The following is a 27,912-nucleotide window of genomic DNA, read 5'->3' on the forward strand; positions in this document are numbered from 1 at the left end:
CCTAAAACTGCCACATTTTCATAACTATTTTTTTTGGTATGCAAGCATACACGGAGCTTTGAAGTGAGGTTAAGCGCAATGGCTTACCTGTTATTTTCCATGTACTATGGAATTACCTATAAAACTAAACAAAAAGATATGTTTTCAGACCCAAAAGGATATAAGGCTCTAAATGAAATATTCCAGAATTGGTTTCTGAAATGACTCGACTTGCAACTATTTAATAAATTGATTTGAAGGCATCCCTAGAAAAATTACAACTCAAATGAGCTGCACAAATACTGGCCAGTGTGGTTGGTCACCCTCAAACTAGAACGATCGTTACGTCAGTTTTAAGAGAGAATCCTGCCTGATGAGCATGCATGAGAGCGTCAAGCCAGACCAGCTGCAAGCAGCGTTGCCACATTTAAATCTGTATTTTCGAGGCAAAAAATCTTTTTAATCTGTATAAAATCTCAAAAATCTGTATCAAAATCTGCATTCGAAATTTTGATTCCGGATATTAACATTGAACTACGGTGACATTTTTTATAAATGCGTGGCGCACTAATCTAGTTGAACTCTTCATTATTGCGAACTGCGACATTTGTGCGATCTTTCAAATCAGTGTTAATTCTGTGATTTTGCTACATGCAATCCGCTGTTTGGTTTGTTTGTACAAATAAATGCGACTTCGAAACATTGCACGAAATCCAATTTCCTGTACAACGAACAAAATACATATCCGCTACCGCTACATGTAAAAAATAAGGTCACGCCAACTTTAAAGTGGATATGTTTCGTAAAATGCAACGATCTTTGTCCATCCGGGGTTTAACAATCAGATGGGAGTTTTAAATTGTGTCAAATGTCTCTGATCAGTTTCTGTATTTAGTTGTAATCGCTGTATACTGCAAGAAAAATATTCACAGCAGCTGAAGTAACTCAATGATATTTAACTAGGTACCATTAAAAGTTACATTTCGTGTAATGCAATGTCTGATCTTGGTATATGATTTTCGGACACAGGTTTGAAAACTGTTTTCTTAACGTTGCATTGATGCAGTTCCGAACTATAATCTGGAAGATTTTTCTCATTTGTGGCAATTGATGGCTTGAACGTTGGATCACCAAAGGAGATTATTCTCGATTAACTCAAAGCATAATCAAAATATCATAGAATTTTTTTCATTTGCTGAAAATCTGTATAAAATCTGTATAAATTTCCAATAATCTGTAATCTGTATATACAGATTCTTGGTTTGAAAATTTCAAAAAATCTGTATGTTCACTGAAAAATCTGTATATGTGGTAACGCTGGCTGCAAGCTGATGTTTTGCTTTGTTGTTTGCCAGAGCTGAGTTGTGTTTCCATCGTGAGCGGGTTCGGTTTGCACTGGAATTCCCCGGGCGCCGCGCGGTATTTCGTTCCTCTCTCTCTTGGTGTTTTTCAAAGCAAGCAAGCGTTGTGCAAAAGCGTTTGTTCTCTGTTATGTTGCTGATGTTGATGCTGACGACGGGTAACGACGACGACGACAGGAAGGAGTGTTTGGTGCAATACTTTTGAGATTTTTTTTCGCGGTGAAAAAAGGATTTTTTGGTCCTTCGTCGCAGTTTCGAGTCGGGTATTTCTGTAACTAACAAGTTATTGCGTTTTTGTGTTAATCGATGAACAATTGTCGTTAGTGAAAATGATTACGGCGATCGTTTCGCGTGTTGTGATGTGAGTAATGTTTTTGGTTGGTGCGATAAGCATCCAAAAATTGTGTGAAAAAATAATCGAAAAAAAAATTCGATGAAGATTGCGATGGAGTTTGGATCTTCCCGAATAAATGGAATACAATGGCGTGAAGGCTGTGTGGAATGGAATTTTCGGCGAAATCAGGATGAATTTTATCTAATGGTAGCCCAGTCATTGGCTATCCTTCTGATGGAACAGCGAAGAAGAATGGAGCCCACAATCGATCGATAAATGAACGGGGAAATAGGTCTCTATGGCCCCTCATACCCCTAATGCTCTCGCGAAGCTTCAGGCAGGAGCCGTTGATTCCTCCGTATCAGAACCTCTGGCCTGGGCGAATGTTTCTTTCTCCACCAAGCCGATGGTGCATGTTTGGTTCTAGAAACAGGTTTTGTTCAGTCGTTAAATTTTGAATTTCATGTGATGGTTTGTTTGTTTTATGGTGGCTTGATAAATGTTTGATATGTTGCTCATAGTTAGGCTGGAATATATCGAATTATAACCATGCATTGCAATGCAATCAACATCTTGAGAGTAAGTATCTACTTAAAAAAAATATTGAAAATTGCGCAATTTGAATACTAAACAAGAAGACTGATAATTTCAAGAAAATTAAAATCTCAATTGCTGGAAATAAGCTTTTTTTCTTAAAAATAAATCGGAAATTTTTGGATCCCAAATTAGAAATTAAATTCTAATATTTAACCCTCATGGCAGTCATATGTAGAAAATTTCATAGAAATGGGTTTGTTCATTTTTCTTGAGCGACATTCATTTGAATTTAAAAAAAAAGTTGAAGAGGTTGTATATCAGACACAACCACAAGGTTGACGTAGAATTACGGTGAAAACTTGATTTGTTATTAATTATACAAATTTGTCGAATTTGAATAATTTTGGCTTAAGCGATAGAGCCAAGCCCTAGTTGAACTTGCAAGTATTTAGTTCAAAAGTTGCTGAGCAACTAATCGAATTCGCCTAAATTTTTATTTTATATGCCGAAAATATCTTAGCGCACGCGAAATGAAGGTAAAGTTCAAAGCATAATAACGAAAAAGGGTGGATCACACGTGCGAGTATCGACGAACAAAAGCTTGCTTTGATCCATTGGGTTTTTATCCGGATCAATTGAAAGTACACTGCCGGCCAAAAGTTTGTAGATGACCCCTTCTAGAACATGAAAATATACTTATCAAAACACATTCGTTAAATTTGGAGCAACTGATTGCCTTGTACTTCAAATTATCAAAATAGCTACTTACACTGATTGGATAAACATTCGACACATTTCGTGTTCTGTTGAAATGTTCGTTTTTTTCAACAAAATTTTCTATTTATGGAAGAAAAGTTGAGTATAGGAAATTTTATGCCTTTAGATAGAGAAGATTTCCCAGAATCTATTCACATAAAACGATCGAAATAGGATTCTAAACTCTTTTAATTAAAAGGATACAGTCCTGAGAAGGACTGGTTTTATTTGTTATGGCTATTTGCCTAGAAATTTGGTCGCTTCAAAATCTTTAATCGGGGGACTACAAGTCAAAATCCTAGAAAAACCGTCATACATGGAAACGACTCGTTGCGCTCCTTCTTGACTAGGTGAGCAGCACCTTAAGCCGCGCCAGCAACTTAGCAAATTGCCCCCGCATTCTCCATGAAGAATAGCGCACTGTGGATAGTAAACGGCAAAATTGGTCGCACATACGCAGCACCGACAAAGCAAATAGCAGCGCTCACAACATTTTTGGTCACTCCAACCGATCACACGGGAGAATGCACAAAAACCAAATGAAACCGGGACGGAGCAATCCTTGCCCTTTTATAACTTCGGATCTGTGCAGTTTGGGTCGACGGTCGGGTTTTTTTCGCTCGGGTGTTTTGAGCACCAATTTGTTTAAGCGCTTCATTAGTATTGGTGTACCAACACATAGCTGACCCAAAATGATGTATGAAGTATGGAAAAGATGTCTGTGAAAGAGGCGTTTTTCGTGACGCGAGATCCGTGCGATAATTTCAATTTGCCCCCTATAGTGTTGCCGTAAGACGTAATTCTACGTCAAAATAAAATAAAATAAAGCGATATCACCAATGTTGCATAATGAACAAACAAACATCTACTTCGACTTTGTATTTCTATAACATTAATCAAATTTCCGGGTTAAATAGATCAACTATCACACTATTATTTGACAAAAATAGTTGATTTATCTTACAATAATAGAAAGTTCAGTGGCAGTTCAAAGTCGAAATGACAGTGTGCAGGCGTCCGATTTCAATACAATTATAAACGGTATTTTATGTGAAAGGTTTTTGACATAGAATTACGTCTTAAAGCAACACTATAGAAGGTAAATTGAAATTCGCAATCAGATCCGGCGTCACGAAAATAGCCTAATTTAAGGACATTATTCTTAAGAAATATCAAACCTGCTCATCGTTCGCTCTTTTCAAAATCTGTAAATTTTCTCCCTTTTCTATCCATCTTTATCAATTTTCATTTCCGATATTCGTTCTCCAAAAATATACATTTTCACCGATATGCCGGAAATCAATGTACAAAAATTAAAAAAAAAACCTTTCATCGGCAATTAAAAAATAATGCGAAAAACAAATAAATTACACGAAAATTTGTATGCAACTAAATTGTATATTATCATTGCACAAAACCTATAAATCAATTAATTTTTTATCGAAAAACTATAAAATTAAGAATTCAAAAGGTGAAATAACTCGGTCGTTGATTACTTTTTTAAAGCACAATTTTCCCGCATGCTTGGATAACGTACCACTATTAAACCTAACCCATTTCTTCATGATATCGAGATAAATCGACAGATACCTATAAAAAGGGGTCTAGTAATCCATAATTTATGGTACCATCATGATCGATAACGATTTCTGGGTCAAATCACTTAAAGTCAGATTTTTTTTTATTGCAAAAACACAGAATTTTTTTTCGGTAACCTCGCATATCACGTGACATGTAAGATTAAAATGTTCAAACTGAAGAATAAAGCACCATTCCGATATTAGCAGTACAATAACATAAGTGAATTGTCGTAATTCTACACTTCTTGAACGTACTCTAAGTTAAACTGAGGAATTAATCGTAAACTCTGATTTTTTTTTAAATAATATAATTCAATAAAAAATCATTTTCTATAGAATCGAACACTACATTTTCGATCACCCAGAACAGAAATACTAAATTTTTAGAATTCGATATAGTTTTTCTAGAGTGTCCATTTCCCGGCCTCTAGCGTTCCCGGTAATTGGGAAATCTGACGACTCTTTTCCCGGGATCCCGGGAAAAAATGAAAATTTCAACATGAAGATCTAACCCTCTACTGCGTACGTTTTCTTACGATATTTTTAAATCTAAGGTAGTACCTAGTATTGCAAAACATTTCAAACTTTTGAAATGCCTCAAAAATTTAATAAGCACACCGAAGACCCAAAAACGAAGCACTTTAACCGACAAATTGGCTTGATTCTTAGACTAGCTAAACTAGCTGACAAAAATTTGAACAATTGAGAAAGATTTCTCACTATCGATAGAGGTTAGTTTGCTAGACTTCATTTTATTCATCAAATATCGTAAATTTTCAGATAGCTATCCATTTAATTTATTATGTGTCATTTCTTTGCTAATGATTTTGCTACTGTCAACAGTTTCCGAAACGTAAGTTCTAAATGATAAGTGTTGCAAAATAGAACATTCAGATTCTTTCCGTTGCGTTTCATTATTGAAATGGTTTGGTTTTATAGATTTTTTGTCGTTTTTCACTTTCACACTAAGTTTTAATTTCAATATATTAACCAGATTTAAGAAAAATAAAATTTAAGACTAAGCCATCAAAGTAGAACTATCATTTTCCTTGCTCAATCTGATTCATTTTTCCAATTTTGAACGTGTAAATTTTTAGTAATTTAGCACATTTTATTGGCTTCGAGAATTCCCGGGATTTTTAAAGCGTTTCCCGGGATTCGGGAATTCCCGAATTTTTCTAATTCCCGGGAATTCCCGGCCGGGAAATCCCAGGTAGGACACTCTAAGTGGTTCTCGAGATTAAAATAGGTTTGTTGAATCATTCAACGCATGAATTTTATGAATTCTTCCGTTTCAATTTAATCGCGGCCCTTTATGTTACCTAATTTGTTTAGATCAAAAGGTCAACATAATTCTGGACAATTCCCATTTTAGTTATTTTGTAAAAAATACACCCAAAATAATCTGCACGTAGCGGCTACGTGAGAAACTACATAGTTTTTATCCAATTGATTTTCACGTAGATGCTACGGTATAAAAATTTAAACGCGTCGCTATAAGAATCGGTGCATAATGAAGATCAAATAAAATTTACGTGAATTTTTAGTGAGTACAACATGATGTGATAATGAATGATTTGTGAAATTCGTTTAGTATTGAAATGTAATTATGGTTGATTTGCTCGTTGCTTTTGTTTTGTTTTTCTTTTCATTTTTATTTAAAAAAACAAGAAGTTTCTTTACTAAGAATTTTATTCTAAATTTCATTTTACATTTGAATTTTACTCCAACACTTAATCACAAAAAAAATCAGCAACAACCCGTGTTCCGTGCCTGGTTCGGTTGGGGTTTCCTGTAGAATAAAATAAAAAATTGAATAAATAAAAAGGAATATCTTGAATAGTAAACAAGTTTGCTTTACCGGATCAGTCGAGGATTCGTTCTTTTATAATTCCTGGAAGACACCCGGATTTACTTGATCCGCAAACCTAACGCCAACCTTCCGATGTTTCGAGGTCTGAAAAATTAAATAATTTCGTTGGAGAGAAATTTCAATTTCACCATGTCCGAATCAACGGTAAATCTATTTGGCCACGAATCCCGAATATTGTGTCGACTCACCTTATAAATAATCCTGAGACAACTGGCAGAAGTAGCGGTCTTCGGTGTAGTACTAGCGAAAACTAGACATAACTTTTCCAACTGCTTTTTTCCAGAACGAACAAAGTCTGCTGCAGGACCTTTTCTTATAAGAATTTGAGAAAAAAAATAGTCGAAACCAATTTAAAGCATCCACTTAGATTTTACGTGAAATTCATGATGCAATTACGTTGAAGTAAAGTAGTTGCTACCGGGACGTCTTTGCTACACTGGGGTTAATACAAAATTCACGTAGAATCGATATGATGCATCGAAATCATAGTTTACGTGAAAAATACCGTAGAAATAATTTCAAAATTATTTTGGGTGTAGGAATCCTTCACAACGCAGTCGGTGATTTTTTTTTTCAAAACTTTCCTGGTATCGTTTTTCGGTTTATAGAACTTCTTTGATGTAGTTTCTTATAAAGACACAAACGGAAAACAGGATACACACAAAGGGAAACATGAGAAAATGCACTAATCGACCAAGCCAGATTGTTTGAACCGTTTGTTTTGTTGTTTTATTTGGGATTTTAAGCCTCTACACGGAAAAAAATTGAGTGGTTATCTCAAAGACGCTGTCATGATAATTTTACCATTTCAGCACTATAGTATTTTCAACCACGAAAAGTTTAACATCGATTTTGTAAAAGTGCGCATGAAACAATATTGAAATTACTATGTACCTGGTAATTTTCGATAACTCTCAATGTTTGTTGTCGAAAATACTATGGTCATGATAATTTCACCATAATTTCTATTACAACTAGCGTCCGCATAGTAATTTAGACATTGTGGCACCAATTCATATCAACAAAATACTACGCACATGGTACTTTTGAGAACAAAACATTATTGACTCAAAAACATCAGTGCGTATGATAATTTTACCATGCAAAACATTCTTGTTGTTTACACTAATTCAGGAGCATTAATCATCAAACCCGTGAGAAAAAAAAACTAATTTTCAGCTGCATTAATGTTTCATAACTTTGAAAATCATTCCAGAGCATCGGGAGAACACACTAACATCGACCGACGTGTGTCGGAAGTGTGAATTTTAATGTTTCAAATAATGTCATAATGCATGCATGCAAATAAACAAACAAACATACATAGTAATTTTACTATTTAAATCAAGCTCCTCGCTCCTCCTAATCTTTATCATAACACATACTAGTTTCATCATGAAACATATTAATTTTACTATGGACGAAGTAAAACAATGCATCATTTCATTGACAATTTTACTAAAACGCAGTCGAATTTACTATGCGCAGCCAAATTGAGCACATAGTAGAAAAGCTATGCGTAAGGTATTATAAACAACAAAACATATTTGACTCAAAAATATGGTGGCCTGTTGTTCATTTAAACCACGGATTTACTATACTTTTTTTTTGTGTGTAGGGTTTATTCATCCCATATTGTTTGAACCTTTAATGCATGATTATTTTAAAATGGGTGTTAGTATAAGGCTCTTCTTATTGTACTTAACATTAAGGTTAAATTAATTTATTTTTCCACAAAACACCACTCTTTGTATCATCAAGAAACTGTTCTAATTAATGAAGAGTATTTATAAGCATTTGTCCATTTGTATTAGTATTATTTGTTTTGTGGGCATTTCATGTTTTATTTGTAACGAATTTCGTTGATATCTTTTCAAATTTTTCGAATAAAACCTCACAAAAAATGAGAAAAAGTCTATAACGTTTTTGTTGCAATCGTGAAGGCTATCTTAGGTGCACTTAACTATAATGTTAATTTTACGTATATTTTTTTGAAAAAACACCATCAATCGATTTCAAGAACTAAAGTTTTTTTGTGTGTGTGTGATCAAACTCATCTAAGAATGTTTTTCCAAATTTATGTCTTAGAACCTTTCGAAAAGTCTGAGCAATATGAACGTAGTCAGTTTCCTCGTCTCCAACAACAAAAGTTGGTGCTACTGGGGTTGTCACGATTCCTTGCCGCCGCAGTAATATTATTATAATAAAAAAAGCCAATAAACTCTGCCGGATTCAGCTCCGAGTCCAGTCCTCGACATTATTAGCTCAATAGAGGTCATCCCACGCCTTGCCTCGCCTGGCCGGTAAATTTCGTACGCCAAGATGCAAAGACAATCGTTCTGCAAGTGTTTAGGCAGAGTGTTCCTGTAGTTGGCTTGGCAATGTACTTCACTTGCACTTGTGGATTACAAACGATCAGGAATATTGTCTTGTAGTTTATGGGACACGAGTCCATATTTTTATTAATAAATTATACTTGACGTTTAAATTGTTTTAGTAACTTAAGACGAACTTTGAGTACGGTTGTAATGGTTCGAAAATCGTTAATCAAGAACTCTTAAACTTCCTTATATCCCGACGATCGATCCATCGCTTACCTTAGGAGTTATTCAAAATGCCAGGCGACAGTTGGTCTGGACCATGGCTACGTAATATGTTTAATTTTAGCAACAAGTTTCCTAATCCAGCCATAGTGACTTTCGTTTCGACTTCCAAGCTCTGTTCGGTCACTTTCTTCTCCATATCGGTCACTTGCAATGGGACCTGAAAACTTGTGTCAGTCAAGTGGTTCCACCAAAACGATATTGTACGTCGTGGAAGCTATTAGGGGAAAATAGAATATTTCTGTTTTTTTTGTGTTTGTGCTGAGCGCAATATTCAAATGAACTATACAGTCTGCCATAAACAGAGGAACTGATTGTGGCGCAGAACCAACTTTGACTGGGTTTTCGATCAGCGACCTCTTTCAGCTGCAGTTCAACAAACGCTGCGTTGTGACGACGTTGTATTCCTCAAGTGCGATTGGTATTTTGGGAAAAAATGATAATATGATTGAAATACGGATCAGATACAAGATAATTTCGATTGGTTTTAATCATTTCAACTAAACAAATCATCGAAAAATTGGTAAGAACCTTGATATTTATCGTACAAAGAGTATTTTTCAAGGATGCCAACAAAGAGTAAACGCAGATATCAACATGAACAGATAATAAAATAGAGTCCGTTCTGGCAAAACACTATGCTTAAAATTATTCAACCTAAGTCATAGTATTCCGGTCATTGTTCGGCTTCTGAGTAAATTAACGACTTTCTGGTCGTATCAAACCTAAAATGTTCCCGAAGTACCCACCGTAATTGCCCTATTTGGCATGCGAAGTTTATGGCCCGGCTGTCAGACATACAGCAATGGGATGGATGCAGAGATAGGGTCGGCTATTACACAGCCGTTTAAAGAATTCAGTCGAATTGGCACGCCAAGCAAGATTGTAGGTGAACTCAAAAGCTCATTTCCGTTCCAATCCGATGGTCACCTGGCGGGCTGACAGGTCGTACCGAAATTCAGAAAAAAAAATTACCCGATACGGTTGAGGGCTGTTACTTCGTCCACTTCATAAGATTCATAAGAAATATTCGATACAACACTTTGTGTTGTATCGAATATTTCGGTGTTGAGTGCTGGTACTGAAAATGTAAAAAATTAAAACAGTTAATTTTTCGAAACAAAAACAAATAATCATGAAACCATACCTCTTATCACAAGAAAAATCATTGTTTATCAATTGGAAAAGACATACCCCTGTTAAACAGCTATTAACTTTTTTGCCTAATAAGATACGAAATTACGGTCTTCATTAAAGTTGTTCAGCGAAAATTTCATTTTAGAAATTTATAAATTGGCACAAAAACCACCAGCTGGCTTGGTTCCACAGAAGAAACAAAAATTATGTTGATTTTCCAGTACAAAATATTCAATTTTCCCATACTAACCTAAAAGTTCAAATTTACTCATGTAAACGTTACTTAAAAATTCTGCAAAAAATCATGGATGAGTTTTGGACCAAAACAAAGCATTTTAGCTCCCAGGGTTTGAGAAATTCAAAAATGACCCTAATTCGACTCAGTCTAATGAGCACATTTAAAACTGCTCACAATCAAGCAACATCGCGAACAATATCAGCTAGCATTAGGGGAAATCATTCAAATGACGGAAAAGATCTCGTAGAGCTAACTTATCATTCAATGTGGAAGGATGAAAGGTTTCAGTCATTAGAGATCACAAGAAATTTAAAATTAAGCTGAATCCAATGCTATAAGGAGCCTTTGAGCTGAGTCAGGTTTCAAGGTTTTGTTCTATAAGTCACTTGAGCCCTTCTCTTGAACATCCCAAGCAGCCAAAAGTACTATAAAACTGGTACGAAAAAGCTCACTCAACCCTATCATTGATCTGAAGTATTGCTATGCAGTTCTCATTGATACTTTCAAGTTACCGAACAAGTTTAAATGACCTTCTAATCAGCTTCTAAAATAACGTAAAATGAGCAATAAAATTCCCTTTGTCTAAATTTCACCATAGACATCAGTTTCTATCACCTTTTTTCTTGATTATTCACTATGTTTATAGTACAAGTGCCGTCATGATGCCACGCGCCGGATTCCAAACTCGACAAATGATGGTTTCCCAGCAAACATTTATGAAGGTATAACACAGGAACAACAGAATTATTCCAACAAATATACCAGATGAAAAGATTGTATTAAACTTACCAAAATAGCATATAGCTACAAAATTCTAGGCAGTATATCTACTACGACAAGATTCCAACGAATCGATTTTCCCACAAAAAGCAAAATAAACTCATCAACTGATATGATCACGCTATAGCTCTATGGGTGAGATTCTCGTTTTATGAGAAGAAACCGGAAAGAGTGTTAATTGAAGGACCGCCCATTTATCGTAAATCAGTTCACTCAAATCTTAAATGTTAGCATATTCTCAACGTTTTGGAGACATATTTCAAATTGACTAAACTGCTATCCGATCCAACTTTTTCTAGGCAAAGCTTGTCCTAAATGAATGATGGAAAATCACTCAATACCAACGTGTTTACGATGGTTATTGAAAATGTCTTAATATCCAATTTGGATTATCATTTCCATTACGATTTCATGTCAGCTGGTGTTAGTTTTGTTCAATTCGCTGCTCGATTGCTTCTTTCTTACATTTCCTTGATATATTACAACAGAAAGGTCACTCAAGTTATCAAATTATTTATTTTAAAAAACTTGCCTGACTTGGGGATCGAACCCCGACGTTCGTGGTGACAATCGAACACGCTACCACAAGGCCACGCCTAGATGTTGTTCTCACTGAAACTAAGCCCCAAAATGGTGATATAATTTTGTAGCATACCAGCAGGCGCACCCGTCAAACCAGACAGCCAGCCAGCCAGGAAGGAAGAACCTAAATGCACGTTTTGTGACTTATTATCTAATTCCCGTTTTGAGTACATTTGTGCACTTTTAGGCCCTTTATGTGACTAAGGTCTCTTACAACGTACATATAAATCCCTTTTGCAACTTTCAAGTTCATTAATGGGTACACATAGTTCACTCAAGGGAATAGGGCAGTTGTTTTTCTTTGTCAGCCAATATGGAACTTGCAAAACCCTGATTTAAGTTAATATGTAACTCTTGTTTGCTTGGGCCTCAGATTTGGCTGATCCCCTTTACAAAGCTTTTCATAATGCCTAATCTGTTCACGAGACTGATCATTAAGTAATGTAAATATTTAAAAAAATTTGCTTTGAAAGTAAGCTCACTACGCATAGTACACGCATAAGTTACTCTTTCCTTGAGTTATCAGTAGTCATATTATATTAATAAGCGTTCAAAGTTCACATTTGGCTGAGTAAGCTATCTTGGAGATATAATTGACATTGGTCAGTCAGGGACATATTAAATCTCAGCATTTCTTCTGAAGTTCCTCAGGGAAATCATCTGGGTCTACCAATGATATATTTATTCATGATTGCCCTCTAGCAAGACATCTTAAAATGTACCGTAGAATAGTACACGCAAAATAATCTCCACGTGGCGGCTGCGTGAAAAACTACATAATTTTTATTCAAATGATTTTCACGCAAGTGCTACGAACTGAATATGTAAACGGGTCCCTATAGGAATTGATGCTTAAAGAGAATTATCTACAAATTACGTGAATTTCTGGTCAGTTCAACACGATGTGATGATAAAAGCTGTGTGAAATTTTAATCGATTTTTATTTCTCCCTCCCTTTTTTGTTGTTGTTTCTAATAATAAGGATAAAAAAAAAATTCAAAATTTGAATTTATTTTCAAACTAGCTGATCCCGTACGAACTCCGTTTGGCTTTCAATTTGGAATATTCCATGAACAGTTTGTATGAATGTCAATTACCAAGCATTTTCAAGATGCATTTCCGGATGCATTGCTTAGCAATAGTTGCAAAAATATTGGACGATCACTTTTTCTGTCGTCTGCTACTAATTTGAAATCAGGAATCAATTAACCGTCCCACCCCCGTATATAAATTTCGACTCGATCGTTGCATAACAACGCATTTTTTGCCAAAAATCCGTTTTTGGTGGCCTCTTTTACAGTCTCTGATATCTGAAATCGATTGCCCGTCCCTGAAAACTCCCGTGTGCAAATTATCATTCCAATCCGATGTATAATAACGTCAATATTGCAAACACAGTGTATATTTAGTATGAACGACCCCTTTGGACGACCCCTTTGGCCGACCTCTGACCAAGATTTGAATAATTGGAATCAATTGGTTGTCTTTCATTACTCCTATGTGCAAATTTACATCTCAATCCGATGTATAATTACGTCAATATCACAAATATATTGAAAAGTAACATGGACGATCCCTTTTGCCGATACCTATAATTTTTGAATGAATTTATTAAAAAACAACAATTTCTAAGCTTCCAAATGAACCCTTCAGATCTGCAAAACGATGTTAGATGAGGAAAATATGAATAAAATAAATTTACATGTTTTTATAAGAATGATCCCAAACTCACCATACAAAGGTGTGATCCCAAACTTTTGGACGATAACTCAAGTGTCTATTTTATTAATTAAAAGTAAATTTTTGTTTTTTTTTCACAAAATTTTTTGATTGTGTTTTGAGAAGTAAAGAATAGGGATTCTAATGCCACTCAAATTTTGAGATTTGATCCACCTTGTCCCGAGATTATCGGCTTTGAATATTGAGTGTGATTTTTGGAAAATGTTATAACTTAAGGTTAAGTTTTAAGTTCAAAAATAAAACATTATAGTTGGGCAAAATATCTCCGAAATAGCTATTGCTCATTATCTTTCAAATGAGATCAGAAGATTCGCAATATGTCCTAAGACGGCTGAGATATGAACGATCAAAATTTGCATGTTTTTTAGTGGGTGATCCCAAACTTTTTGCCGGCAGTGTATATATAGAAGAAGATAAGCTGGTTAAGAAACATCCTCACCTATATCATCATCTTATAGATAAAACACTACCACTATACCAATCACTATCACTTTTTTCCGAAGCTGGAGACAAACACAGACCTCAAGTTAAATTAAATAAATTTTCAGGTAAATCAATACACTTACCTCCTTGGGTTCCGAAAGATGTCCAGAGTGGTATACTTTTCGTCTTCCAACGCTGAAAGCTTTTGAGTTGCCGCAGTTTTTGCAGCATAAAATCACGCAAGTTGATTGACAACAAGTCATTTTTCCAATAAGAATTTTCTACCGCACACTTGAAAAAATTGCAAAAAACGGATTTGTAACCACCCACTTCGACTTTACGTGAAATTCATGTGTCTATCATATGTAAGTCCAGTAATTACTACAGCGCTCACGTAGAATCGATGTGATGCCACAAAAGCTCAGTTCGCTCACCGGAATGATACCGTTTCATGTTCTCTGTCGTCATCTGCGGCTAAGGATAGTAATACCGATAATTCCGAAACCGAAAACCGGTATAACCGGGTTGTTTTTCCAGTATCAAAACAGTCCATGAGGAATTCTCATTTGGAAAAGACTAAAAATGGCTGTATATCTCTCAACCAATATGGTCTGATTACAGGGTCCGGCAATTGAAGTGCTAAATATAAATAAATTAACATATAAATTGATCAAAACAACAACTTTTTATTTCAAATTCATTCAATTTCTCTTGAAAACAAATAACTTTTTAAAAATTCACTGGTAAACTTCGACTTGTTCGCCCTTGAGTTTTACCACTCGCCGCAGACGGTCGAGGAACGCATCGTATGAGGTCCGCAGGTGTTCTTGTGGTATTTCATCCCAGCCTGCCACGTGATGTCGCTTCAGTACCTCCACATCTTCATGTTTCTTAGAGCAGACTTCGGCCCAACATACTCCAAACAGCGAAGTCCATAGGGTTCAGGTCTGGCGAACTCGCCGGCCACTTGGAGCTCGAAATGAACCCTGAAAATATTGCGCAATCAAAAGTTGGGTTATCTTCGCTTTGTGAGCCGGCGCCGAGTCCTTTTGGAAAACCCAATCCCTGGAACCAAAATGTCGACGTGCCCACGGTTCGACGACATTCTGTAGAACTAGTTCCCGATATGTATTTTGGGTGATCTTAACTCCTTCAGGGACAAAAACCAGCGGAGTCCGACCTTCACGGGTGATTCCGGCCCAAACCAGCACCGATGCTGGTTTCTGTCGCCGGGTGGCCGTCAGCAAGTCGGCATGGCTTCGTGATCTGTCTGGCAACTAAACTCTGTCGTTCTGCTTATTCACGAACTGCTGTACGGTGAAGATTTTTCCGTCGGTAAAGACGATATTCTTCAACCTTCCTTCCGCGGCCCTCTTCAGCAGCCTTCGCTCTTTTACCCGTTCTTGTTTCTGCTTCACCGTAAGGTCTTGAACCTTTTGGATCTTGTAGGGCTTGGTCTGAAGTTTATCTTTCAGGATCCGACAGAGACTTCGATCCGATATGTTGAGATCCTCTGCCAATTTAGTGGCACTACGACCAGGTTTTGTCTTAAGGCGCTTCTTGACGATCTTCGCCATGACAGGTGTCACCACAGTAGGTCGGCGTCCCCCACCATACCGTTTTTTTGGCACTTCCGGTCTCCAGGTATCTTTTAACTGTACGGTATACAAAACTCCTGCACACACTTATATCGGACAGCTCACGAACTATGTCCTTCTGCCGTTTGCCAGCTAGGAACAAGGCAACCACAGCGCTACGTTTCTGTTCGAGATCCATTTTTCCGGATACCACCTGATTACAAAAGTGACACTTACATCCAATGATAGCTATGACTTAATGTAAACAAAGCGACGAGGGGTCGTTCAATACTGTTTCGTGTGCAACGAAATAATTACTGTTGAAGTAATATATAGCAGTTCAATTGCCTGACCTTGTATTTACCTACAAAATTCAGCTTTTACTCCAATCATGAGTTCTCAATATTTCAACGCCATTGGTTTAAAATGTGAACTCTGGCGGCAATGATTCGTTTTGATCACCGGCTTTATCTGCCCAGCACAACCTCCGGCCAAACTGCCCGGATGTTCGTGTAAATGTAAGCAGGCAGTAGGAAAGCAAAAAAGTTTCTCGTTTCCAATGCCCTTTCCAATCAAAAGAATGGCAAATCCCAGACCAAATGCCAGATACTGCGTTTTTCGGTGATGAGTAACCTTCGTTCTCCATCTGGCTCAGGTGCTACACGGGTTAAGCTGTCGGATGGACAAGATGCAGGTAGGAAATTGTTGTGAGTTCGATTCTCACCGACGGCAATTTTTTTTCTTGTTTCTGGGATGAATTATTCAATAGGATGATAATCCCATAAAATAAGTTTCTAGTTTCGCCTGAATGTTTGTCTGTAGTGGTCCTGCATCATTTTGCCCGAGAGCTCTTTTCTTCATGTCAATGACGGAAATTTCACATTTCAGTGTATTTTCGGCACATAGTTAGCTCCGATCGACATGTAAATTTTGCAATCTCTTTTTTGAGTCTAGGCAACAGATGGTGGAAGCGCTGCCGAGTTTTGGGGATAGTTTTGCATGATTGCAAGTGGGATGCAGTTAAAATTTCTCCCAACTTTTGATAATTTAATACGGAATAAATGAGTTTTATAACCTATTACGAATGACGTTTACTTGATATTGGTCAATAATATCTGTTTTTCAAACTTTAGTAGCGTTGGATACACGAAAACATGAATAACTATTACTGTACAGAAGTACAGTTTCTGAATTACTCCTTGCCTAGATTGTCTCTTCATTTTGATCTCCTACTCAAAATACTGATGTTTACCTAAGATATTGTGTATGTCAACCATTCGAAAAGCGTCAAAATACCCAATTCCCAAAAAAAACAAAATAGATGCATCGTGCTTGGATACAAGTGGATTTAACGATTTTTACAGTGTTTAAAAGACGAATCTTTGATGGTCAATTTGCATATATTGTGAGCAGCCGAAATTTGCCAGGTGTTCGTAAAATTGAGGCTGAAATAGGGGTGGTCCAAAAAGGTGATATAATCCGGAATCAAAACCTTGAGGGCTAATTTCGTTCATTGGCCTTTCAGAAACAACAGCTCATTTCGTTAAATCTGAAGGATTGCTCAACGACGCTCAAGTTTGCATAGGAATTCGACATCATTTGTTCAGGTAATATGCAAAATCTAATTTTTTAGTTGCAACTTCTGAGTACATTGCTCTAAAAATTTGGTTTTTCTTCTAGAGGTTATGTCTTAAACTCTCTTTGAAGATTGTTAGATGATACGATCTAAGACAAAAAAAAATATTAAAGGTAAATGATAAAAGGTAGGTATGTCAATCTCAAGAACGAGCGGTAAAATATCGTTGTTGTTCCACATTGAACGTGAAACGGAGCTCTCGATGTTGGTATAGCGTACCCTTTAGAATGTCTTACCTATCTTCTATCATCAAAGTTTTATGTCGAAGCTCGTATCATCTTACAGTCTTCAGAGGAAATGTGTAAAATTTATGTCTTGTTTAAGAAAACCAAATTTGTCGACCAATCGATGCATGTGCATAAAAGTTAGAGCCAAAAAAAGTATTTTTTTTAGTTTCGCTTAAACAAATGGTATCAAATATTAATACAAAACCCCTTATAGTTAACCAAATGAGTTGATATTTGGTATGGAACTTCATACACCTTTTTTTTTATCTCCCTAATGATCGTATTGGATTCGTTCCTCCCTTAATGCCGGTATGCTTTTTCACTTGCAGAAAAATCGACAATCAGTTGAATTCTCAGTCTAGATAAATGAAAACCTCTCCGGCATTGCCACCACTACGGTCCAAAGACAATTGCATCATCTGTCCCAGGGCACGCGTAGGTGGCAGCCCATCAACATCGTTAATGGCAACAACAACAACAACAGCAACCAAAGCATTAACATCAACATCAAAATCAGGTGCACGGTTGGGGGAGTTTGTTTATTTGGTTGGTCGGTTAGTATTTTGGTTTGTTGGGTCGGTCGAGGGTACCTCGAAAATGCTGGTGAAGCAGATTTTACAGCCACCGTGCATTTATTGTTTTGTTGTGACCAGCAGCTGGGCCCTTTAGCTCATATTAGCTTTTAAAGTCAGCCAGCCGGCTTTTCGTGGGCTTTTGTTTTGCTACCACGTGCAGCCGACCATTGAACGAATTCAACAGATTCACCATGCCTGTGTTCATCTATCTATGGCAGTTTGCTATGTTCTGAATGCGTTGTTATTGCTTTTGAATATGTCTCCCCTTTGATTGTTGTTTGGGTTCACGCTGTCTGCTGCTTCTACTTTGCTCTGTTGATAGGCCGCGCCGGTTAAATAAGGCGCTTGTTGCCGCTTAGCGTGTGCGTGTTTAATTTCAATAATTTTAACATGGTGTTTGAAACGAAATGAATGGTTCCAAGAAGAACCGTTATGACCTCTTTTGATAAATTGACGTTCTGCTTGGAGACACAGAATTGAGCTAGAAAACGTTTAAGCGTTTTATCAGTACTAGCTTTGATGTTTAGAATGCCTGGAAAAAGGTCTGCTTTTATCGGTTTATGAACTTACACCTATTAGTGCTACGGCGTTCTACTGACAAGTTTATAAATGCATTTGAGTTTGATTAGGTAACACTTGAATAACGATTCTCAACGATGATCAATTATCATTGGCGATATAAATGTACCGGTGCAATTATCCATTTGTAAATTTTCCATTAAATTCCGACAACTTCGTAGGTTGACAGCCCATTTGACGTGCTAAATGGGCCATGGGATATTTGTGCGATTCTTTTCGAGTTTTGTGTTTACGGACAGGCTGTCCTATTCTGTATCGCAATATGTACCGATATCAACGATGACGAGCGACGTTAGAACTTCGTCGTTGGACGGTTGTGTAGAATCGTATGCCCAGTAAACGGGCACAAACTATTTGATCTCCAATTATAATCTCCGTACGTCGTACGTAGCGTACGTTTTTAAACTGAAAGATTGTATCTGTACCGTTTGATTTATTTGCACGGAATGATTCCGCTCTTACTGGTAGAAATGATACGCGATGTTTATAACAGTTTTTCTAACATATTGCGTCTTTAAATATGTTAGAACACTGAAATGTTGAGTTGCAGAATCTTTTCAGGATTCAAATCACTTCATATAAGAATAACCGTTCGATAATTAAAAAAAATCCACGGAAAAAAAATTAGATAAATTCCCTCGAATTTCTTTTCAAGCCTCAAAGCTCCTGTTTGCTTATTGAATTCATGAATTTCAAAATATCTGTAAAGGGGATTTTTTTTTATTATCTGACAATTTGCGCCGGGGGTCATCAGATTTTCCCCAAAATTGAAAATTTGGTTCATTTTTGCTACTTAAAAACACATGTATTTTTTCAGATTTCTAACATGTTTATTTTTTGAGTTAGCTTCGATTAGGTTTTTTGTAAATAAAAAATAACCATTTTTCAAAGCTACATAACTCTTTTGTTTCTCAACGGAAATTATAAATTAGCACATCAAAATGCATTGAAATTTTATCAGCTTTCCAAATAGAATAGTTGATAAAAATTAAAGAATGACCTTCAACATGAAAAGTTGTAAATAAACTTTAAATGGCGTCTAACAGTACCGTCTGCACCACCGAATATTTTGCAAAAAATACCATTGTGTAGCTCGATTTATGATGCAACTTTCATCTGAAGACACCAAAGTGGGCCATCAATTCCTTGAAGAGTTATGAAAGAAATAATGACAATAAATCTCTTTTTTTGCATCGAAAACAAACAATGGTCGAACAACTGCACTCACATATGGAGATAGCAAGCACTTCTAACAACATGGAAACAAAAGAACTTACCAAAACAGGTAAAAAACACTAATTTTTCGTGCTTTGTAGAGTGTTTGCAGCAAAACTGACTTTAAATTTTAACCAAAATTCTGAGTATCCCCAAGTAACCAAAAGTTCCATAGGATGGTCTCTTAGAAGCTTACTCAGCCCTGATTGAAGGCTTTATAGCGTTCTACTCAGCTGAAATTTTAAGTTCTTATTGATTCTTTCAAGTTCCATAAACAAAGCTGAGTAGAAGGCTATTCAGCTTCAAATGAAACTTTAAAAAAAATCTTGCAAAAATAAAGCGTTCCAAAGTCGTTTTATACTTTTAATTATGATTATCTTTAATATTTATTTATTATTTTTATTTGTTTCTATTTTCAACAATTTTAAACTTACTTGAAAAATTTCCTGCATGGAGACTTGAACCTGAACCTGTGGAATGAAAGCTGAGCACGTGACCTTTGAACCATGGCCGTTTTCTGACTCAATGGTATTTAAAACATCTATTTGAAATAATTTACGGGTTATCATTTTAAAAGTAGGCTGGATGAAAAATAGTAATCAGTAATCAGCTTCTAAACAAAAGTTGTGAAACGAAGGCTGCCGTACGAAATAAATTATTCTTGCCATCAATTTTGCACACCATGAATTGATAATCTCCGTGTGAGTCGTATCCGCAACATTTAAATTTGAACGTAAGTGCACGAACTGTATTCTTTTTTGTGACAATTGTATCTCATTGTAAAATGTTTATTTGCAGTTCAAAAAAGGAATATACCTACAAAATATGTTGACCGTGAACAAGCCGCTGCAATTTCTGTTACAATACAATCCAATTTTAAAGAACTGCAGAAACAGAGTCTACAGGAGGAAGTTGTAATTTGTTTTTAGTTTTTTTTTTAATATTTTCCTAAATTAAAACACATTTTATGTATATTTTAGATTGGCTGATACCAGAAAACAAAATTTAAGAAAATTATCAAAATTGTTCGATTTTTACGGCAAATCGTCGCATTCAACATGGAAAAATAATAAGCTAAATCGACCCACATTTCCTAAGGATCCATCGACTCGTCGAAATAATCTGCCTTTGATGTTTGTTCGAATGTACTAGGTACTGGATGTGTAGTTAATGTTGCTGTGAGAGTTACATTCATTGAAAAGGGAAATAAGAAGAATCGGAATAACTATGTATTTACTAATGCGGAAAACGTAAAAAACTATGAAATGTAGTCTGATGGTGAATATTTATATGTGATTCGAATTTATAACGTAATAATATACAATCTCTGATTAATATGCATTTCCCAAATAATTTTAACTTTATTTATGTTTCTCCCTCCACTTATTTTTGCCCAATTCACCATCGACGTAGGGATAAAGCAACTTTTTTTGGGAAAACTTCTGAATGAACATGATAGATCGAACTGTTGCCAATTAAGAAAGGTTCTTTGATGTTCCAAAATTAAAGGGTTTGCGTTTGACAACTCTGGTTCAAGGAAAGCTGGTGCTGAAATTTAACTTTTAATTAGTAAAATATTTTCCTAATATTATTTTCTTATGAACTTACTTATGTAATGTTCTTTCCTCATTCCATTTTTTCCAATAGCCGGCGACGGTAATAAATTTTCTAAGAGAATGTAAACAAACTGTTTGAAAATTTTGACATAACTCAATTCGCATTGAAGTTCCATAGAAGTTCCGCATGGAACCAAAAAGTTCGTAAGAAGTTCAACATGGAACCAAAAAGTTCGTAAGGAGTTCCACATGGAATCAAAAAGTTCGCAAGAAGTTCGTAACGAAGCACGATAAGCCGAATTGATATCAGGACTTTTTAAGGTACTTAGAACGCACAAATATGTTATATGCTACTTGTTCAGACTTTTTATGTTCGTTCAGAAGTCCAAATAAAGCACTTAAGGAAAACGGATTTTTTTTTCTCTCGAGTACCTTTTACTCAGCGAAATGTAAACTTAAAACGTACAAGATTAAGTAGCTTTGTGACTTTTGGTTACTTGGGTCGTATTGTTTAAGTGATATAACTAATGATGGGAATGTTGCTTTTACAATCTGGTCATATACTATATAACTTATTAATTTTTCGATCAATCATCATTGTGAAGCATAATCAATGCCAATAATAGAAGGTTCAGTCCCTGTGTTTGGGATCACAAAAATGTGATTAAAAAAATGAAATATAGGCGTGCTTTACATAGTTTTTATATCGTTAGCTAAGCACTGGACACCAAAATCCTTTCCCATTGATCAAAAAAGTATGAGAAAGTGGCACAAACGTTGTAGAAATAATCAAAGAGCTCAGTATGGCCAGCCCAGGCTGTAAAATGATGAAAATATGGAACTTTTACCGTATTCGTTATCTACATTCGCCCAGTTTTGAGGTTTACCATACTAGAACGAACATAATTCGTCGTCAGTGTTTTGCTAACTCGATCGCTCGCACACGAATCTTCAGTGTTCCACCGTCCATTTTAAATCAAATCTTCTTCCGGAATTACGGATGCAAAACTGAGCGCATAAACTTCTAAAAATGACAGCAAAATTCGCAAAACTTGTTGTGACCTGATGCAAAACTGGGTATAAACGAATACGTTATTAGATTTTTGAATATAACATGAAGTCAGTTTAGCTGCAACACTCTACCGCCCCTACTTTCATAACAGTTCCATATGCAAAAACAAGCAAGCGAGAAAATCAGATGTTTCTGTTTTGGGATATATTCTTAATTTATGACCATCACTTTCAGCATAAACGAAAATCGTTTCTAGGTTATCATAATAAATCGCAAGACCTGTAATTTTCGAAATTGGGGTATTGGTAAGGTCGAGAGCACCATTTTTATTCATTATGGGACTGTTAATCGACCATATTTGAAACCTTTTTCAAATCTACTCGCAGAACAGTCCCATACAGAATATTTTTTTTCTCACCAAGCTACTTTCTAAGACTTAAATTTGATCATTTTTGAACTTCTGAATGCAATTTTCAGAAAAAGAAACACACTTTTGGAAAAATATCGTAAATTCCACATTGTAAGTTGAATCTTTTTACGATTTTTGATTGCATCCGGTAGTTTTTCGCTCAGGAAGTCAGACCTGCCTTCGAAAACTAGTGTGCATCATTCGACATCAAGCGAGTTATATTTTTTTTAAATGATTCAAAGCAATAAATCAAAGACTATTTCGCCGAAAGAAGCATTAAAAAGTACCCAAACCCGTGGTATTTCACATATGAGACTGTTATTCGGGTATATTTCATATAGGACAGCCACAAATTCTAGCGTAACATTTCATAAGGGCGAAACTAGCAGTTAGCTCGAATCGAGAGAAACGCATTTGAAATTTCGGAACATCTAATCAAATCCTATTTAAAAAATCGACCACTTTTTGTACAACAAAATCAAAAAATGTACATTATATTCACTTATTGTTCGTTGGTTATCAAGACCTTTAACTTTTTCCGCTGAATTTCAGAGATTTTCGAGTTTCGCCCTTTATTGTTTTCGATTCTAGTTACGCCTGCAAGTTTCGCCCAATTGATCGGCCGTTTTTGTTTTGGTTTTGAAGTTAAGCCCTTTGGCCCTACACGCAAAAACTTATTAGGCCCTTTTGTCACACACGGTCAACTCAGTTACGCCTATTGAGCCTACACGAATAGAAAAATTAACCCCATTTTGAATAGGCGTAACTTCACGTTCCTACGAAAATGCATCAACATGAAGTTTCGCCCAATTAAATTTTATCAAGTTTTTGAAAGTTTTAAGCGATTTTAAGATGAAACCGCGTTCATTAGGTAAAGTGCAACCGCGTACATCCGGAATGACCGTTAACTCGATTTGTGTACCTTTGGCAGTTTCGCCCTTTTGAAATGTTACGCTAGAATTGATATTTTTTTTTACGAAATTTCTAGAACAAAACCTCTTTTTATAGTGTTTTATTTTGAAGCTCTATGTTGACCTAAAATGACGAAAATTCGTATGGGACTGTTATGAGAGTAGAGGCAGTCTACAAAGCACGAAAAAAGTAGTGTTTTTTACCTGCTTTGATAAGTTCTTTTGTTTCCATGTTGTTAGAAGTGCGCGCTACCTCCATATGTGAGTGCAGTTGTTCGACCATTGTTTGTTTTCGTCGCAAAAAAGAGATTTATTGTCATTTTTTCATTCATAACTCTTCAAGGAATTGATGGCCCACTTTGGTGTCTTCAGATGAAAGTTGCATCACAAATTGAGCTATACAATGGTATGTTTTGCAAAACATTCGTTGGTGCAGACGGTACTTTTAGACGCCATTTAAAGTTTATTTAAAACTTTTCATGTTGAAGGTCTTTATTTAATTTTTTTTCAACTATTTTAGTTGGAAAGCTGATAAAATTTTAATGCATTTTGATGTGCTATTTTATAATTTCCGTTGAAAAATAACAGAGTCATGTAGCTTTGAAAAATGGTTATTTTTTATTTACAAAAAAATCAAACCGAAGCTAACTCAAAAAATAAAAATGTCAGAAATCTGAAAAAATACATGTGTTTTTAAGTCGCAAAAATGAACCAAATTTTCAATTTTGGGGAAAATCTGAAGACCCCCGGCGCAAATTGTCAGATAATAAAAAAAATCCCCTATTGTCTGTTTATTAGTTATCAATGATTGATTTCACTCAAAACTTCATAATTTTTAAATTTTATAACCCAATATCACTAGATTTGACAGAATCTGACAAATGGTTCGAGTTCAGGACGGTAAAATCGATTTTTTAAACAAAGGCGTTAAAGATTTGAAAACATGTACATACAGTACCGTTCATAATTATATAGAAATTGGAAGCAAGTGCACTGTCACTTCGACTTTGAACTTCCATAACTTTTTACTCTGACGATATTTTTTGATATCTTCAAATTTTTTGCGTTGGATAGATCAACTATCACACTATTATACCACAAAATTTGAGTTTTCTGGAGTTTGTGTGGCCTGAGAAACACTAATTCTACGAAAATCGGACTTTTTGGACTTTTTTCATTCAAACTTCGATATCTCCGAAACTACGCTACATTTTTTATTGAAATTTTCCAGAGTGATTGTTAATATATAAAGCTAGCATGTCTGAAGTTTTCAAAAAGTTCTATCGATGAGATCAAAAGTTACGCGAGGTGTAATATTTCAGGCATGAACCTAGAAATGTGATTTCTATAGAATTTTGTACGAATGGAGCATGTGTCAATACAAGAGAAGTGACATGTATTAGGTGAAACAGATATGACTGTCGACATGCGATATAAGTTTTGATCAAAAGCTTGATTTAATAGGGAATTTTAATTTTTTTTTAACATTTTTTCCATGGAAACGATTGTTGTACGGCTTGAATGATTGAATAACCATAACGTTTTTAAAAAAAATTAAATATCTTTATATGAAGGGACATTTACCTCCACAAAATTCTGTTACCAATCCAAAGATAGAAGGGACTGAACACTTCTCTATTATAAGATATATACACTTATTTTGCGCTTGATGTAACAGATATAACTGATGTAATTTTGATCAAATTCTTCTATGATTTCAAATCGATTAATATTAACAGATTACCAAAAGCAATTGGACCGTAAGCGATGCGTTTACGATTCACATTTGAACACTTGTGAAGAGATTTTATTAAACGGAGTTACTAGGAGAGCAACGAAATTAGTTAGATGAAAAATCATATTCCAAATTGGCAAAACAAGAAAATATGAAAGCATACAGCTTGTGCAATTGCATGTGTACTACATATGCACTACTGGCATACCCTTCTCGAGTGAAAATACGTACAAAAGTTCAAAAATACTAGCAAGAATTGAAAACTGATTCAGATTCAAAACATTTTCTCCCAATGTTTTGAACTTGAAAAACTTTTGAACTACAATAATTGACCTTGACCTATTTTCTCCCCCTCCCAGATACAGCCTCATTGATTTTGCAATAAATAGGCAGAAATATGAGAAAAACGTATCTGGGAAGTACTGGATAAGTCGCCTCGTACGACATGGACCAGTATCCCAGTGGCAGTATTCTTTAGGCCGCTGCCACCACCGCTGGCGTTCACATCTTATGTCAGTGGCGTTGACATATTGAGAACTCATAAATGGAGTAAAGGCTGAATTTAGGGTGTTCGCGTTTTTATAAAGAAAAAAAATTGCTAGATGATGATTTAGATTGCAAAACTGTTTTAAAAATTAAAAATATTATTCCTAAGTTCCATTTTTTATTCAAATTTTCGACCTAAATAGCCTAATTTTGAAGCTAGCGGACAACAGAAAATATGTTTTTTATTAAATTTTGGCATCATGAACCCTTCGGAATTTACGTTATTTAAAAAAAATCCATTATGTTCCAAGGCATTTTTATACAACTCCTTAGTTCGAATTCTTTCAGTTTTGCATTTGAGCATTTAAATCAAGGGTGGTCAAGACTTTTTTGACCAACGAGTCTTGTTTTGAAGCTAGCGGATAACAGAAAATTAATTTCTTTATCACCTGGTGGACTGTTTGTGTACATTAAAATAACATATTATTTGTATACGTCAGGGCTTCAGTCAAAATTTATTCAAAAGGAACTCAGAATGTATTCAAACATAATTTTCTTTTATTGTACACAAATAACCGAATTGTGGACCTGGACACACTCTATCGCAATAACGTAATTTATAAATAAATCAATAACACAGTGGTTATATCTGAAAACAGGATAATATGCAGATATAAACTTGTTTTATGCACAAGTTTCTATATTTTATGAAAAAAAAACAGACAAAGCATTTTTCAACTACCATACGAGAAACATAACTTTTTGAGTTACAATTACTGCTAGTTCTGGAAGGAGGAAGTTACATCATTGCCGCAGAATAATCGATCCCGGGCTGCTGATCCGGTTGTCCGAGTTTGCTGCAAAGCGTAGGCCTACATGGGGATCTACCTTACTGTACATACTCTACTCACGTTCCCTTTTTGTTACTAAAAACTTGTACCGGACCTTTACCGATTCCAAACAGCTGATTGTTGTTTCCCTTCTTACTACATATAGTCGGTACATCCTCAGCGCTCTGCCACCCGGCATTGAGTCGGACGGAATATGTTCCATATATGGAAACCTGGCTGATATTGATTTTTTTCTCGCTGCGGACAACAAGTTCGTTAGTCTCGGCTTTAACTCTGGTGAAGTGCAGTATGATGTGTCTATATGGTTATGTTCCATTAGCATCGAACTGTATAGATACACGACGCTAAAGGTAGTCTCGAGTTTTGGCGTAGAACAAGACAAGAATCAGGGAGTCTGGTTCACATGTTGATCGACCTTCACTCGGAACACTCTCGGAACGAGTAACTCGTGGCAGAGCACAATGAGACGTATAGTCTTGAACTTCAGCTGATTTTTTCCTTTTGGGAAACTTCCTCCTCCGCATTCTTCATATGCGGCGGCTGTGAACGACGACGATGGGTTTCCGATTGTTGAATCGTTCAGTCGGTTCGCATGAAACCCCCTTTTCCGGAGCGGTTGGTTCAGCGAAAACCGAAAAGACCTACATCGGAGAGGTATGATAATTGATTCACACCTTTCCGCCTTTTTCTGATCTTGTTGGCTCTTTGAGGTAGATTCACAAAGAACCATGACCGTGGCAGTGGGACAAGATCCCCTGTTTCATGCGACTAATGATGCATGACTGTATTATCTGTATCTACACAATGTACAGTTTACATATTATATTATTCTTAGAACAGTCAGTGTACGCTATAATAATGTATCCACCACCATCGATTTGCATGTGTCTGGCGTTTGCGGTTCAATGATTTGTTGTTCTTTCATGCCCTGTGGTAGTTTCGTTCTATATGGTTGGAAAAGAAACAAGATAAAAAAACGAACGTACGCTTGGTGTGTTGCCTTTTTATTCTTTATTTCCGTGGGAGGAAACGATGGAGTTAAACGCCGGAAGATCTTTCACTTAACCGGTCATAACAGAAGAGGAATAAATAATAATAATGCAAATGATTACTCATCATTTCTAGAAATGTGTTCGGATTTTATTAAAATTTCAGCGATGACCGAATGTATCAATTTCGTTGCAATTAGGAAAAAAAATCAAATTAGTTATCTAGCTTAT

The 27,912-nt window shown here is 35.8% G+C and overlaps 1 protein-coding gene and 1 long non-coding RNA gene across 2 annotated transcripts in view; one reads left to right on the plus strand and one right to left on the minus strand.

The window, feature by feature from the left end:
* The first annotated feature begins 1,348 nt into the window (after nucleotides 1–1,348).
* The window catches only part of LOC129744131 (uncharacterized), an 85,089-nt gene continuing 58,525 nt past the window's right edge, over nucleotides 1,349–27,912 (plus strand). The window contains exon 1 of the transcript XR_008736827.1: nucleotides 1,349–1,701. The gene's annotated coding sequence lies outside the window, so the exon portion shown is untranslated. The remainder of the gene's footprint in view (nucleotides 1,702–27,912) is intronic.
* On the minus strand, nucleotides 6,273–6,733 carry LOC129744133 (uncharacterized). The gene is made up of 3 exons (XR_008736829.1): nucleotides 6,609–6,733; nucleotides 6,409–6,504; nucleotides 6,273–6,339 (listed from the first exon to the last, which is right to left on the minus strand). It is a non-coding gene; the product is annotated as an uncharacterized LOC129744133 (long non-coding RNA).

This window comes from Uranotaenia lowii, chromosome 2, assembly GCF_029784155.1.
Source record: "Uranotaenia lowii strain MFRU-FL chromosome 2, ASM2978415v1, whole genome shotgun sequence".
NCBI classification, from domain to species: Eukaryota; Metazoa; Arthropoda; class Insecta; order Diptera; family Culicidae; genus Uranotaenia; species Uranotaenia lowii.